Source organism: Patiria miniata, unplaced genomic scaffold (genome assembly GCF_015706575.1).
Source record: "Patiria miniata isolate m_02_andy unplaced genomic scaffold, ASM1570657v1 HiC_scaffold_6, whole genome shotgun sequence".
NCBI lineage: Eukaryota > Metazoa > Echinodermata > Asteroidea > Valvatida > Asterinidae > Patiria > Patiria miniata.
Genome location: NW_024037073.1, coordinates 25,116,274 through 25,133,831, shown reverse-complemented (window position 1 = coordinate 25,133,831; position 17,558 = coordinate 25,116,274). Strand labels below are relative to the sequence as shown.

The 17,558-nt window shown below is 43.0% G+C and overlaps 1 pseudogene; it reads left to right on the top strand.

Annotated features, from left to right (window-relative positions):
- The first annotated feature begins 815 nt into the window (after positions 1-815).
- Positions 816-16,866, top strand: LOC119743359 (annotated as a pseudogene).
- The last annotated feature ends 692 nt before the right edge of the window (positions 16,867-17,558 follow it).

The window sequence follows — 17,558 nt, the reverse complement described above, 5'->3', positions numbered from 1 at the left end:
GTGACTGGCGCTGCCATAACGGATCCTTATCACTATCGGACACAACAGCACTTCACCTCAGAGATCTTCAAGATTGAGATCCAAAACCTCCCAAGACATTTTGGATTTGTGGTGAGTTTGCTCTCTAAGCATTCAACTCTCGATAATGATAATACAGTTTGTGCTCTATTAAGAGTTCATAATGTTTTCCATGGTGAAGATTTCTCAGGGTCTTTATGTAATTTTGTATAACAGAATTTAAAGGCAATTGGATGAATTTCACTAAAACCTGGAAATATCCTAGCCTCATGTCTATATAAAAGTAATGGTAAACTGCATGTAGAAAGTTTTGATGGTGGGTGATATTGGTTGGTCGTGAGTGAGAGCTCCCTCTTGCGGGGGTTATCACTGCGGGGGTTGTCGCGTATCAAACCATAATAACGTCTAGCCCCTAGACTAGGTATGTGGGGCTGTCTGATGAGATAGGCATTGGTGTCTGTGGTTATCACTTATTGCACCGTTGGTAAAAACCTAGCTTATTCTATGGCCACACACTGGAGTAATCTCTGTGCTAAGGGCCATACAAATGTGAGCACAGCAAGTTGGTAAAATGATGCATTTTTTTCATGGAAATATTTTGGCCTGATATTTGGCATAGGGGTTCTTTTTACCCAAGCGTCCCACTTTGTGCCGAAACCTCATATGGTTCAATACTTTGAGGTGTGCACTGGAACGTAAATTGTCAAACAATTGGCCATGCACAACGGCCAATTCAAGATCAACACACAGTCTGGCCTGTATGACTTCACAGACTTTTGTGTGTGTGCAAAAGCAGAATGTTACCCGGAGGTGAGTGGAGGCAATTTTGACCTTTTAACCCTAGAAAATCCATCAGCCGTGCCTGTGCATAAAAACAGCCAGTGCGTCTTATCACGTCCTCTGATGCAAACTGGTTAAGATGTTACTTTTTATTGTCAAAAGAAGTCAATTTGGTATCTTTATTTTTTGTTGGTATTCAGGAAGACATCAGTTCCCAGCTCAACAGCTCCACCAGTGATCTTCATGACCTCACCAGACAGTTTGTTTGTGGTCTGTTTCAAGTCGATCATTAGGCTCTGTGAATGACTGCTGAATCTACGAGGTATGTAAATGAAATCTGAGGTGGGATATTAGAGGTGAAAATGAACAATTTTTGAGAGGCCATTTTTTTAGGGTCTCTTGCTACCACACTCCAGCGTCACATGTGAATGAATATTATGAGCATGTCAGCTGGAGTTACTCAAGCTAAGTTCTAGGTTCTGTAACTTAGCTTGAGTAACTTCAGCTCTAATGCTTTCGCATTAGAGCTGGAGTTGAATGTCAGGCAAGTCGACCGTTGAGACAACTCGACTCGGGACAAGTCGACCGTTGAGACAACTCGACCCTTGAGACAAGTCGCCTGGTTTGACAACTCGACTCGGGACAACTCGACCGTTGAGAATGCTCGACTCAATGGAAATGTATACACATGGAGCGGAAAAAGTTGCATAAATCTGTGGCAGGACCCAGGCACTGCACGGGCATACTCGATGCACAGAGGGCGCTCCGATCCGGTGGCCCGCGAGGACCGGGCCCGGCCCGGCACGTGGGCACGTCAACCGGCGCGGCAAGTGGACTTACAGGCCCGGCAAAAACAATGCCACCATGCACGGCACGGCCACGTTGACCGGGGATAAGTGCACGCACAGGCCCGGCAAAAACGATGTCACCGTGCACGGTACAGCCACGTTGACCGGGGATGTGCGCGGCCCAGAAAAACAGACGATGTGCACAGACAATCACGCTGCGCTGTATCAGCTCTTTTTTATTTGACATGCAACAAAAAAAATCATGTGTCATAACTCCCAAACGGCGATCAGCCGCCGTCAAAATCCCCGGTACTATCCCCAAAACTAGGCCCCAAAACAAGTGAGTCGAGTTGTCTCAACGGTCGACTTGTCTGACCCCCCTGGAGTCACAACTACGTTAAAAGTACCGGGTCGTAAGAGTCCCGAAATCCCGGACTCTGTATCCCCAGTGCATTACAAAAACGGTCCATTGTCCCTATATTATCCCGACCCAGATTCCATAATTCATACCTCATACGATGCAACAGGCATTCAGGAAGCTAGTAATCGACTTCAAACAGAACAATGAAGACTAAAATATGAAATTTTTCGACAATTTTGGTGGCGATTCTCGAGAAACCATGAGAAAACGTTGCTCGACACTATTCTGCCGACTGCCGTTGACCCTCCAAATGATTGGCAAATAAAAACATCAGATTTACCTCAAAACAGCCTCCAAATTACTAGATACGCCGCCTGAGGTACAAGGAGAGATCGATGATTAAAATAGAGGTGCTAAAGTTTGCTTACGAGTCGGATGAAAAGTGAAATTTCCCATTCAATTCCGAGAGCTCCCCTCGCAATCTATCGTTAAATTTCCGACTCTTGTTTGAACAACGCGATGTAACTGTACATGCCCAGCATTCATTCAGTGGTCCCAGCGCGATTCCGTTAGCGAGCGCGATGCATCGATTATGATAATGGCAGACTGGATCTCGTTTGTACAGACAAGTGCATTCGAACTGAGATACGGAGTCGGGAACTAGAGCAGCTATCAGCGGAAACCAGTTCAAGCTAGTTCCCGACTCCATATCATCGTTCGAAATGCACTTGTACAAACGAGATCCAGTCTACTCATTATCATAATCGATGCATTGCGCTCGTTACCGGAATCGCGCTGAGACCACTGAATGAATGCTGGGACGTACGGTTACATTGCGTCGTTCAAACAAGAGTCGGAAATTTAACGATCGATCGCGAGGGGAGCTCTCAGAATTGAATGGGAAATGTCACTTTTCATCCGACTCGTAAGCAAACTTCAGCACCTCGATTTTAATCATCGATCTCTCCTTGTACCTCAGGTGGCGTATCTAGTAATTTGGAGGCTGTTTTGAGGTAAATCTGATGTTTTTATTTGCCAATGTTGTGTTATTTTTTGGTCAACGCCAGTCGGCAGAATAGTGTCACTCAACGTTTTCTCATGCTTTCTCGAGAATCGCCACCAAAATCGTCGAAAAATTTCATATTTTAGTCTTCATTGTTCTGTTTGAAGTCGATTACTAGCTTCGTGAATGTCTGTTGCATCGTATGAGGTATGAATTATGGAATCTGGGTCGGGATAATATCTAGGGAAAATGGACCGTTTTTGTAATGTACTGGGGATACAGAGTCCGGGATTTCGGGACTCTTACGACCCGGTGCTTTTAACGTAGTTGTGACTCCAGATCTAATGCAATAGGCATTAGAGCTGGAGTTACTCAAGCTACAGGTAACTAGTGGACAAGGCCTACCTCCGTATTAACCGTCACAAATCCGCAAGCTTATTGATTGGGTTTTTATATCCTAGAGTTTAAAAGTGCTACAGACAAAACTTCATTCGAAAATTGGTCCTGCCATTTGGGTTTCGGTTTTTTTTACTCACCCAATATTTTGTAATTCTTTGCCCAGATCTGTTGGAAAAGGAAGACCTGGGGACGCGCATCGGCAAATTATCAAGTCACATTGATGAGATCAAGGGTGAAATCTACCACGCCGTACACAAGAAGTATGCCAACTACAGACCCACCAGGGACTCCACCCAGGAGCTACACAACAAGATGCAGACACTGTCCACTGAGATGCAGACTCTCAGCAATAAGATCAAGGTATGTCATAGTCTTAAGGCCCTAGTAACACATTCATGGTTGGACCTACGAATATCCACCGTTTACCAAGAATCAATTGATCACAATGAACCGTCAAGACTCGTGGAGAAATTGACTTTCTAAGAATGCACTAGGGTTTCAGGACGGATAGCCACAACTTTCGGAGGTTTCTCTAGGAATACATCACAGTTTCTTCACGGATTGTTTACGAATATTGACAGTATGACCAAGAATAATTATGTTAATGCCACAGTTGTCTGCGATTGGGCCACGGATGACCAAGGTTCTCCTACAAATAAAGCATAGTCATATTCGTAGTACAACCTTAGCAGAATTCTAGCATATCTGGGCATAACCGTAGGACATTTGTAGTGAATTCGTAGAGATTTCCACCACGAATGAGCTACAAATCTCCAAGAATATTTATGAAAAGCTACAAATAACACTACGAATTAGTTCGGTTGTTCTATGGATGTCCCAGGGTTCTACTGCGCATTGATTTTCATGACGATTCACCACGGAAGTTTGGAACAGTTAAGAACTTCGTAGCCCCTCCATGAATACCAAAGGAAGTTGACGGATAACCACGCAGATATTTAAGATGAATGGTTATCATATGTAGTATGTGTGGGACTGAAAGTGAACAGTAAATTGCCTGCAGAAGTCACGTTTGTGCACTAGTTTCCCCCATTTTGTTTGTTTTTTCTTGGGGGGGGGGTATTAGGAGTTGGCCTAGACGTTTTGATGGTGGGTGATATTGGTTGGTCGTGAGTGAGAGCTCCCTCTTGCGGGGGTTATCGCTGCGGGGGTTATCGCGTATCAAACCATAATAACGTCTAGCCCCTAGACTAGGCATGTGGGACTGTCTGATGAGATAGGCATTGGTGTCTGTGGTTATCACTTATTGCACCATTGGTAAAAACCTAGCCTATTCTATGGCCATACACTGGAGTAATCTCTGTGCTAAGGGCATACAAATGTGAGCACAGCAAGTTGGTAAAATGATGCATATTTTTTCATGGAAATATTTTGGCCTGATATTTGGCATAGGGGTTCTTTTACCCAAGCGTCCCACTTTGTGCCGAAACCTCATATGTTTCAATACTTTGAGGTGTGCACTGGAACGTAAATTGTCAAACAATTGGCCATGCACAACGGCCAATTCAAGATCAACACACAGTCTGGCCTGTATGACTTCACAGACTTTTGTGTGTGTGCAAAAGCAGAATGTTACCCGGAGGTGAGTGGAGGCAATTTTGACCTTTTAACCCTAGAAAATCCATCAGCCGTGCCTGTGCATAAAAACAGCCAGTGCGTCTTATCACGTCCTCTGATGCAAACTGGTTAAGATGTTATTTTTTATTGTCAAAAGAAGTCAATTTGGTATCTTTCTTTTTTTGTTGGTATGAATTCAGGGAGACATCAGTTCCCAGCTCAACAGCTCCACCAGTGATCTTCCTGACCTCACCAGACAGTTTTTTGTGTGGTCTGTTTCAAGTCGATCATTAGGCTCTGTGAATGACTGCTGAATCTACGAGGTATGTAAATGAAATCCGAGGTGGGATATTAGAGGTGAAAATGAACAATTTTTGAGAGGCCATTTTTTTAGGGTCTCTTGCTACCACACTCCAGCGATACATGTGAATGAATATTATGAGCATGTCAGCTGGAGTTACTCCAGCTAAGTTCTAGGGGTAATTGGCAATGACATAGTCCCATGATGTAACTTAGCTTGAGTAACTTCAGCTCTAATGCCTATCGCATTAGAGCTGGAGTCGAATGTCGGGCAAGTCGACCGTTGAGACAACTCGACCCTTGAGACAAGTCGCCCGGTTTGACAACTCAACTCGGGACAACTCGACCGTTGAGACAGCTCGACTCAATCAAAATGAATACACGTGGAGCGGAAAAAGTTGCAATCTATGGCAGAACCCGGGCACAGCACGGGCATACTCGATGCACAGAGGCGCGCTCCGATCCGGTGGCCGTCGCGTTGGGCCGGCGCGCCCCGCATGCGAGGACCGGGCCCAGCCCGACATGTGGACCGGCGCGGCAAGTACGCGCACAGGCCCGGCAAAAACGATGTCACCGTGCACGGCACGGCCACGTTGACCAGGGATAAGTGCGGGCACAGGCCCGGCAAAAACAATGTCACTGTGCACGGCGCGGCCACGTTGACCAGGGATAAGTGCGGGCACAGGCCCGGCAAAAACAATGTCACCATGCACGGCGCGGCCACATTGACCAGGGATAAGTGCGCGCACAGGCCCGGCAAAAACGATGTCACCGTGCACGGCGCGGCCACATTGACCAGGGATAAGTGCGGGCACAGGCCTGGCAAAAACGATGTCACCGTGCACGGCGCGGCCACATTGACCAGGGATAAGTGCGCGCACAGGCCCGGCAAAAACGATGTCACCGTGCACGGCACGGCCACGTTGACCAGGGATAAGTGCATGCACAGGCCCGGCAAAAACGATGTCGCCATGCACGGTACGGCCACGTTGACCGGGTATGCGCGTGGCCCGGAAAAACGGACGATGTGCACGGTCAATCACGCTGCGCTATATCGGCTCTGTTTTTTTTTTTTGAGATGCAACAAAAAAACTCATGTGTCATAACTCCCAATCGGCGATCAGCCGCCGTCAAAATCCCCAGTACTATCCCAAAACTAGGCCCCAAAACAAGTGAGTCGACTTGACTCAACGGTCGACTTGTCTCAACGGTAGATTTGTCTTTCCATTTATCACACATACGGTCGAGTTGTCTCAATGCTCGAGTTGTCTCAACGGTCGACTTGTCCCGAGTCGAGTTGTCTCAACGGTCGACTTGTCTGACCCCCCTGGAGTCACAACTACGTTAAAAGTACCGGGTCGTAAGAGTCCCGAAATCCCGGACTCTGTATCCCCAGTGCATTACAAAAACGGTCCATTTTCCCTATATTATCCCGACCCAGATTCCATAATTCATACCTCATACGATGCTACAGGCATTTACGAAGCTTGTAATCGACTTCAAACAGAACAATGAAGACTAAAATATGAAATTTTTCAATGATTTTGGTGGCAATTCTCGAGAAACCATGAGAAAAGTCGCGCAACACTATTCTGCCGACCGCCGTTGACCCCCCCAAAAAACACAACATTGGCAAATAAAAACATCAGATTTACCTCAAAACAGCCTTCAAATTACTAGATACGCCACCTGAGGTACAAGGAGAGATCGATGATTAAAATCAAGGTGCTGAAGTTTGCTTACGAGTCGGATGAAAAGTGAAATTTCCCGTTCAATTCCAAGAGCTCCCCTCGCGATCTATTTAATTTGTGTATTTGTGATTTAATTTGTGTATTTGTGTAAGTCGGCAAAATGACGACTTGCAGCAGAAGCCGTCATTCGCGTAAGTCGTCACAAATTCTCTGGTCCCGAGAGTGCCGTCTTAGCTGGAGTTTATTGTAGGATAAGTAAACAATCCAAAACCTGAAATTTTCGGGGATTTCAGGACCTAGTGCCCCTTTAAAGTTTATTTTATTGGAATATTATTTGAAAATCTTAAATGGAATATTTGAGGGGAAAAAAATTATTCTAGAAATTAAAATACTGAAAATCGAACCGGGAGGTTTTCAGTGATGGAATTGTGCCAATTTGGTAGAAACAATAAAATTCACTTGTGATTTTGTGGTGTATATGAATAAAAAAAGAAAGAAGTCTGCACATTTAATGCTGTGTAGTGAATATTCATGTTTGAAAATGTATTTACAGAAATAGTGTATGATAACATTTGTGAATTTGTTTATTTTATCATATTCACCATTTTAGCTCAATGAATACAAAGCTGTCATCACGGCTACCGAGGGATTTGAAGCTTCTCTACGGAAAACAGGTCAGTCAGCAGTTACACAGCAAACCAAAACAAATAATCACACAGAATATTTATATAATATTGGATGGCTTTGAGGTGGATACAAGAATATATTGCATGAGCTATGACAATATTGCACAAGTCGAAGACAATATATTTTTGTATCCCCCCCCCCCAAAAAGCCATCCAATATTATTATTTTTTATATCGAGCTGACTTAATTCGCTAGAAATACAATTCAAGATACTATCTTCATTTCTCCTTTTTCGTCACACTATTTGAAGCTGCCATTGTAATTGTTGACAACAGTGCACGTATATCTGGCCTGCTGCGCGATGCATGCTTGCTGCGTGGGCGTCTTTGTTCAACGGTACCGCGCACTACGCTCTGTTGAGTGGTTGACAACTGTGAGTTTCCAGCGAAAATGCCTGGATGAGGGCGCGCCGGAGAATTTCCAAATAATTGCTATCTTGGTTCGTTTCACAAAAGCATACAATACGCTGATTTATTTTTGACCGCTGGAAGCCTCATATAAATAATAAAATAAAACACTGCCTTGAAGCTAAATATTTTAAAGAGCAGAGAATTTCTCTTATTCAGGGTTTATTGCAGAAACTGCTTCTCCACTGCTGACCTACGCCAGAGATGTCAATGTCCACTTTGCTAACAAAAAGGTGAATTTTTTTTTTAAGGTACTTCTCAATATGTTGTGGCAACATTTCTTTAATAGCAACATTCAGTTTGTTTGGACTTGTGACTGGACTTGTGACTGGACTTGTGACTGGACTTGTGAAAGGACTTGTGACTGGTCTTGTGACTGGACTTGTGACTGGACTTGTAACTGGACTTGTGATGGACTTGTGACTGGACTTGTGATTTACTTGTGACTGGACTTGTGATTTACTTGTGACTGGACTTGTGATTTACTTGTGACTGGACTTGTGACTGGACTTGTGATGTACTTGACTACATCCCTGGCATTGTTTATGTTTGGTTTATTTCCTTTTTGCAAGTGTCAAGAGCTGATAGTTGAAGCCCGCAAGCTGATGAAGAGAGAACTGCACAATACAAAGAGAGTCGGTACAATGAAGGTTGACAACAAGGACGTCAAAGATCAAAAACAAGATGCCAAGGTTAGAATTTGTTGGAAATTGTGCGCTTCAAGACTAAACTGGATTTGATTTTGTCATTCTAATCAGCCTTTAAGAGTTCTTGCAAGTTTAAAACATTAATTGAAATATTTATTGTTGAAATGTGTTGAATGAACTTACCATATTAAATTTTCAATTTCACTTATGGACACTTGCAATGTAATTTTTTTTTACTTCTTTCAGGACAAGTGCCACGTCAGCGAGGGTATCTTTGCACTGCCTGAGTGTGCAGTCAGTGAAAGCATAGGGTGTCTTGTTAATCTAGCCTACCAGACATTACAAGAAGCTGGTAGTAACACACCACAATGGTGAGTTGGACATAGATTAATTTGGGGGGCTAATCATCCTTACTCGCAGCAGAAGCTGAATTGTAAAGGACACGGCTACAACGTGGTTGAGCCGAAGGCATGTTATGTACAAGCGCCTCAAGCAGCTGTCGTATGACCCTCGTGGCACAGGAGAGAACTAATTAATGAGCAACTCTACTCACATATTACCCGATCCGGGAATCGAACCCAGGCCACAGCGGTGAGAGGCAAGTGCTTTACGCACTGCGCCACCCATGCCAACTGCCTGATGTGATGTGTTTATGCTATTCTCACCATAGTAAAGTAAAGTCTGTTGTGAGCCAATATGGCCCATCAGGCTGGTGTTTACCTCCGGTTTCAGTAGCATGAAACGACTGAGAAAATTTATGTTTCCCACTGGATGGGATGCTAGTTCATCGCAGGTTACTCCCCAGCTAATACCGGTACCCATTTATACTCCTAGGTGGAGAGAGGCAAGTGAGGGTGATGTGGCTTGCCCAAGGACACAACATATGGCCAGCAGCTGGATTGGAACCTCTGACCCTCTGATCATGAGTCACGAACCCAAACCACTTGGCTGCACTTGTCCCAAGTCATGTGAAAAAGCAAAAGTGCCTTTTGTCCAAACAAATTGTAATGTGTTGAACAAAATGTCAGTGTACACAATATATTCAACCTCAACCTACATCAGTGTTCTAGCCAGGGTGAAATTATAGCGTAGGGGTAATTTTGGTTCGGAGACTAATGCGAGCGCGGAGCGCGAAGCACTTACGGCGTGGGGTCCGGGGCCCGCTTAAGGGCCCCGAAAAATTTTGGACTCTAGATGCTCTGTGGTGCAATCTGAGGCGATTCCCTGCCACTTTCCCCTGATTTTTTTTTAGCAGAAGTGTTTAAAATTATAAGAAATTTTGTTTTATTTGTTTCAATGATTAATACTCTTGCTCCTGTAAAGTTTCTTCTGTTTTCAAATTTTAGATCACGTTTACAATGTATAAGTTGTTCCAAGATCGATGCTTTCTGATGTTTAACCAGTTTTAGTAGTTCCTCAATGTTTTAAAAAAAAATTGGGATTTACTTTGTCAATATTAAGTGTGAGAACAAATCGCATGAACATTTCATATTTCAAGAAGCCTTGTGTTGTGTAGCGCTGCCGTAGTAGCAGTAGTTCCGATTTTAAATTTGTTAATAAAACCATCCGATCGGCAGGGAGAGAAATTGTAAAACCATGGAGGTCTCAGACATAAAAAGTCGTCGGCGATTGCAATTTCAATATGCTACAACACAATGTGAAGGAGAAATCTCATTTTTGTTATGTTAAAAAATATAATTGTAGATAATGACGATGAGAAATAATCACTGGGAATTGCTTCCCATCCCGGCCGCAGCCGGCCCCGGCCGGCCCGGCGTGCGGGCGCGGCGCGGGCCAGCCCACACCGGCTACGCCGCCGGCGAACTACGCGACCAAATTTCCCTCAGCATTTGAGAAAGCTACGCATTCGTGGAGCGCTAAAAAACTTGTTTTGTTGCAATACTTGCTGATTGGTTTTGTCCTAAGAACAAACAAATCCGTTTTTACTACCAAACTTATTGAACTGTTATTATCAGCAACGAGTAGTGTAGTCACAAACCCAAATTTTCGACAACGACATTCTTCGAGAAGAATTCTTCACGTGCGGCCATCTTTGGGGACGGATCCATTGATATCGTAGGGGTGCTTAACCTTTCTTTGGACATCGTTTCTCGAATAAATCCTTTACGAAAATTATGTTCCGACGTTGAAGGACTTATTTTCAAACAGTTATATGTTTCGGACTTGATAAAAAGTATTATTTATAATTTTAAAACAGTTGAAATGCTTGTAAATATTGACCTTAGGAAAGCACACCCGATAGCGCAAAATGGTGTGGTCCACGTACGTCCGTACGGAGCACTGTATCTACGCAGCACGAAACAGCATGTGCTTATTGCTATCATAGCGAATGCGTGTGGCGCAGCATCACGGTAGGGGTATCGTACGGGGTACGTGCGGTGGGATCGTTGTTTATTTTTCGCTGTGTCGTACGGCCAGTGCGCAATGCTCAAAGTCGCTGCGCTTGTATACGAACAAACGGCAGATATTTTTTTTTCGCAACCAAAATTTATAGCGTAGCGGTAGCGTAGCGGCGCGATTTAAGCGTAGCGCTTATTTCCGAAAGCGTAGCGGGTGCTAGCGCTATTTGATGCCTGGCTAGAACACTGACCTACATAGTGTAAAGGGTTTTTGCTAATGTCTTATTTTTATGTTTGCAGTGCCATCCAGCTGTTCTACACAGTGCGAAACATGTTTGAGATATTTTGTGATGTCGTACCCACATACCACAGAGATAGTCTGGTGAGTCAACTTCTGGACTTTTTCAAACGGTCATTTAGTAATACTGAATTTCATTATCATCTGCTAAATGTCATAGTTGCTCAAAACAATTTGTCTGAAATGCATAGATAGGTGCTCAGAGATTGTATTAGAGATTAGTCATGTACCATTAGAGGAAAAAAGAAGACTTTTTCAGTGTGTAGTTTTTCTTCAAAATGATAACATGCCGGATGTTACAATTTTTCGGGTGCACCACAGAGTGACAAATTGTCTATGGACTTTGTGCACACGATACATCACTTTGTGGTGCAACTGACAAATTTTATGGGAAGATTTTGTACCATTACTATCCTTTCACCAAATTGATTTTTGTAAATAAGCTGGCCAGTTTGTTTTCAAACAAATAAATTAATACATAAATCTGCCTCCAAGTCTGTGTCACGAAAATGTGAACATGTAGTGAACATAGTCAGAAGTGAGCGTGAGTAGTCACTTAAGGCCTTTTTACACTAGAGCCTCTCAACCCGGGTTGAAAATCTCAACCTGTCAACTGTGATCCAATGAAGATCCAAACTTTGCAAAAGCAAATTCTACTCGTGTTTGAAATACAATAACCAAATATGAATTCACAAGGTCGTAACTCCATTCTGCAACAAAGTCATATCTCGCGCGAGTAAAAACGTTGTATCTCGAGGTCCATTGACTTTGTGTGTTACATCAGGGTTATTTTTAAGTGAGATACGACATTTTGACATTCTGAAACTCGTGTTTCACGAACGGCCCATTTTAGGAGATACGACCTTGTTGCACGAACACAACTAATTGCTAAACTTGGGTTGTTAATGGCACATAGGGACATTTGCAATTAAACTGAAACATACCTACCGATTTAATGCTAGATTTGACCTACCTTGCTACGCCAACCTGACAACCTACCGCTTTAACTAGAAAATCCTAGCTCCAAGTGAAGATAGGACCGGTACCAAATAACCTATGAAACTATTCCACCTGACATGGTATCATTTAGAAGAAAATAATCATTGAAGGTGCTTTTAGAAAATGTGCCCGCTGGCACATATTTTTCATGTGTTAGCAATGAAATCCAGTTATGAGACCCCTAAAATTGTGCAACCATTTTCTCTGTTTTCCGGAAATGTATAGTATCCACTGAGCTGAAACGTCAACAAGTTTGTTATGCACCCTTTTTATGATTGAGCAATATTATTGATTTGAATGAAAACAAACAAAAATGCACACAAAAAAAATGTTCCTGTGTACAAAAGCAAGGATGAAAACAATGAAGAAAGTTATGTTGATATTGTCTTCAACTTACACAACAGAAATCTTGACATTTCTTTTATGTTTTTTTTAATTTTTCTTGTGAAACAGCAAAAGCTACCCCAGGTGTGCGCACTCCACCACAACAACTGCATGTACATCGCCCATCACCTGCTGACGCTAGGCCATCAGTGACGTCAATCCTTACCCCCGCCCCTCTGTGATGGCACGTCCATGTTTGTCGACCTAATTTCTGTCTTCAGGAAGCTGGCATCCGAATGTTTCTTGGCTCAAATGGTAAAAAAAACAGCAGCCTATTTTGTCTCATTTGTACTGAGTCAACACAGCCTGGATGTGTCGGGTTTCTACTGTACCTCCTGATATTTCAGTGGGACTAAACTTCAGCACTGAGTTGATTTTATTGGTCTAAAACTTTTATCCTGTTGTTAACCCTAGCCCTGCCAGATGCAACACAGTGCATCAGGTTCAAACATCTGTGGGACCTTGCTGCACTGAGCCACCAACACCAGTGCATAAACGGCCAATTCTGAAACATTGAGAGTTAGTCCCATTGAGCAATGCCACAGTGGTATCCTGCTGCAGTTGGTGACCACAGACTCTGAGGCAGTTAAGCCTTGAGATTGCCAACCTGATGGATCTTGCTACACTGAGCAGGGTTGTAGACAAGTGTTGCATGTTGCTGCGTGTAGCAGGGTTTCTAGCCACAATACCCTGGAGGGTTAGGGTTAAGGCCAGTGTATCCTTCTTGGCTACGCCAATCCTAAGTTTTGACATCACAACAGGTATTCATCCCACAGATTACAAAAGTTGCAACACATTTCAATAGCAGCAAATTTCACTTTAAATGTTATGTGAAATGTGCATTGCACTCACATTCAAGCGAAATAAATAAACTCTCCTTATCCTGTATTTGCATTACCGCTTCTATGTTGCAGAGAATTCAGCGAGATCAATTAGTGGAGAATCTGTCTGGTGCTGAGGGCTTTGACCAAGTAGCCACTGACGACAACTTCTTGGCATGTGAGAGGGCCATTAAACAAGTACGTTCAGCAATAATCCAAAATTTTGTAAATGGAGGCAAGATAATGCTTAATAATGTTAATAGTCATGTAGTGTGTAGCCCGCTATTTTGATGGGAAACTTAGGGGGCTTATTTTGGTCAATTTTCAGCTCGTGATTTTCACGTGAGACGGCTGCCCGGGCTTGTTTTTATGCACAATCATTTCATGCAAGGTGACCAGAGCTTATTGTGCACTCGCACTTGTTTCGTCTGTGATATCCTTGTGGAATACTGCCACTAATTGGTTAGAACATTTTTTTTGTTGCTCAACTTGACAGGACATCTCAGCTGATGATGCGCAGCAGTTACATTTGTTACTCTGGGGACTGCAAGACAGAATTCCACACTTGATCAAACCAGGAGAAGATGAGGTAAGAAAGCAATTCCTGAATCTAATTTGTTTGTTGTTGCAGAATTTGTTGATAAGATGTTAAGTGGCCCACGAAGTGATGTATATAATGCGTCTAATAATGCACAGTATGTTGCTTTGTGGACACCAAAAAAAAGAGAATCTTTGGGGTTTTTGTTTGGTGTGTAGCAGACTACTCCATGAACCTTATTCACAAGGAAGCCATTTTGTTGTGTTCCCTGAATGTGTTTCATAAGTTGTGAGCTGTTGAATGAGATGGTGCCCAACTATTTATGCGTTCCAAGCCTCACTTGCATGTTTTTTTTTAAATGTGGCTTAAAACATTAGGGTATGTTTAATCACAAATGTTAAATTATTCATCAGAGCAGACTTCTATTAATTTGTAACGTAGTGCTTTCAGTTCTCTACACAAGTTCCCAAAAATAAAGATTTGACCTCATTCTCAATTGAATATGGCCGACTCATGAATAAAGCCCATAGCTTAGAAAAGTATGCAATCTCTGTAGATATTGTTGCGTAGGATGGACATCGCTCATTGCTTGAGCGGTACATGATTACCTTTGCTAGCTTATGCTTCACTTGATCAGAAATTGCCCACAAATCCACTTTTTCAGACAATTAGAAGTGTATTTACCCACTGTAAAGAAGGTTGACTTTTGGTTTTTGGATTAATGCATAGGAACCAGTTTTGATGCAGAGTACCGTTGATCAGTGGACGTCATTCAGCGAGTTGCTGTTTTTGTTAGACGCCAGCATGCAAGATATTGTTGACAGGTGGGCGGAGGGCAAGGTGAGATACAACACAAATAGGATTCAAATTTTAAGCAGTAAAGTTCTGTCAGGTTGAACAAGGAAATTAACTGGAGTGGGGTTTGAACCTATGACCTCAAGATTGCCATTCCAGTGCTCGATCAACTGAGCTGTCTAGCCCTATGCTGGCAGTTCCCCATTTGTAGTTCCCCATTCAGCAATAATCCAAAATTTTGTAAATGGAGGCAAGATAATGCTTAATAATGTTAATAGTCATGTAGTGTGTAGCCCACTATTTTGATGGGAAACTTAGGGGGCTTATTTTGGTCAATTTTCAGCTCGTGATTTTCACGTGAGACGGCTGCCCGGGCTTGTTTTTATGCACAATCATTTCATGCAAGGTGACCAGAGCTTATTGTGCACTCGCACTTGTTTCGTCTGTGATATCCTTGTGGAATACTGCCACTAATTGGTTAGAACATTTTTTTTGTTGCTCAACTTGACAGGACATCTCAGCTGATGATGCGCAGCAGTTACATTTGTTACTCTGGGGACTGCAAGACAGAATTCCACACTTGATCAAACCAGGAGAAGATGAGGTAAGAAAGCAATTCCTGAATCTAATTTGTTTGTTGTTGCAGAATTTGTTGATAAGATGTTAAGTGGCCCACGAAGTGATGTATATAATGCGTCTAATAATGCACAGTATGTTGCTTTGTGGACACCAAAAAAAAGAGAATCTTTGGGGTTTTTGTTTGGTGTGTAGCAGACTACTCCATGAACCTTATTCACAAGGAAGCCATTTTGTTGTGTTCCCTGAATGTGTTTCATAAGTTGTGAGCTGTTGAATGAGATGGTGCCCAACTATTTATGCGTTCCAAGCCTCACTTGCATGTTTTTTTTTAAATGTGGCTTAAAACATTAGGGTATGTTTAATCACAAATGTTAAATTATTCATCAGAGCAGACTTCTATTAATTTGTAACGTAGTGCTTTCAGTTCTCTACACAAGTTCCCAAAAATAAAGATTTGACCTCATTCTCAATTGAATATGGCCGACTCATGAATAAAGCCCATAGCTTAGAAAAGTATGCAATCTCTGTAGATATTGTTGCGTAGGATGGACATCGCTCATTGCTTGAGCGGTACATGATTACCTTTGCTAGCTTATGCTTCACTTGATCAGAAATTGCCCACAAATCCACTTTTTCAGACAATTAGAAGTGTATTTACCCACTGTAAAGAAGGTTGACTTTTGGTTTTTGGATTAATGCATAGGAACCAGTTTTGATGCAGAGTACCGTTGATCAGTGGACGTCATTCAGCGAGTTGCTGTTTTTGTTAGACGCCAGCATGCAAGATATTGTTGACAGGTGGGCGGAGGGCAAGGTGAGATACAACACAAATAGGATTCAAATTTTAAGCAGTAAAGTTCTGTCAGGTTGAACAAGGAAATTAACTGGAGTGGGGTTTGAACCTATGACCTCAAGATTGCCATTCCAGTGCTCGATCAACTGAGCTGTCTAGCCCTATGCTGGCAGTTCCCCATTTGTAATAAAAAAGTTGTATCTTGTCTGAGTGATCCCCGTTTGGTATTTGTAGGTTTGCAGCATTGCTAATGTTGCTAGCATCGTGACTTAGGGCGTGATCCCTGGCTACATGGCATATGTGGGGCTCACCCCTTGAACAAAGACATTGACAAACCACCAACATAGGGCTGGATAGCTCAGTTGGTGGAGCACCGGAACGGCAATCCGAAGGTCACAGGTTCAACCCCTGCTCCAGTCAATTTCTTTGCTCAACTTTAAAATTAAAAACATTGTTCATGTTGGGAACTCCCCTTCTTGTCTAGTTGCTCTTTAAACATTTGAGACTGTGATTCTCTCCGTCATTCCAGGGACCACTCGCTATGGTGTTCAGCGCCAGTGATGTGAAGAGCCTGATACGGGCCATCTTCCAGAACACCGACAGACGAGCCACAGCGCTCGCCAAAATCAGATAGGACCAGCCGGGAAAGTAAGCTGAGTTCAAGGCATATAGGATCATTTGCCATCATTTCATGAACTGGACCAAATTTAAGGGCTAATAATTTATAGCTGACATCGTTCCACTGAGCTGTTCAATGTATTGTGTCTCCATGCTGAAAAACCACGAAAAAAAGCTGTTCTTTTTCAACCCTCAAAGTGCAGTTTGTAGAATCTGTCATGCATAGAACCCATAGGTCACAGGGTGTGCCTGAGTGCCAGCTCTGTCAGGGGAAAGTAATGCACAGATATATGTAGTGTACCCGAGCATGTGCATGAAGTCAACAGCCAACTCACAGCTGTTTAACAGATGTAGTATTTTAGATAACTGTCTGTTCTCAGCGATGGTTGGGGCCATATGATAGGCAGAGTGTGATATGGACCATGGTATATGAGATATTATCTTCAAATAAACTTGAATCCTCGATCCTGATTGGTGAATCCATGGCAACAAGCCGTGCTACATATAACAATGTAGCACGGCCACAGTCCATACTGCACTCCGCATATTGCACTATTCTAAGATGCGCGCGCCATTCCATACGAACATGAACAGCGGCATGTGTGTTTCATCTTACTGTGCCTCAAGTTTGCTTAAAGATAAATTTGTTATCGCGCTCACGCTTGTGGAACACAAAAAATGCAGTGCGTCAGCCGAATGTGGGACACAGACACACTG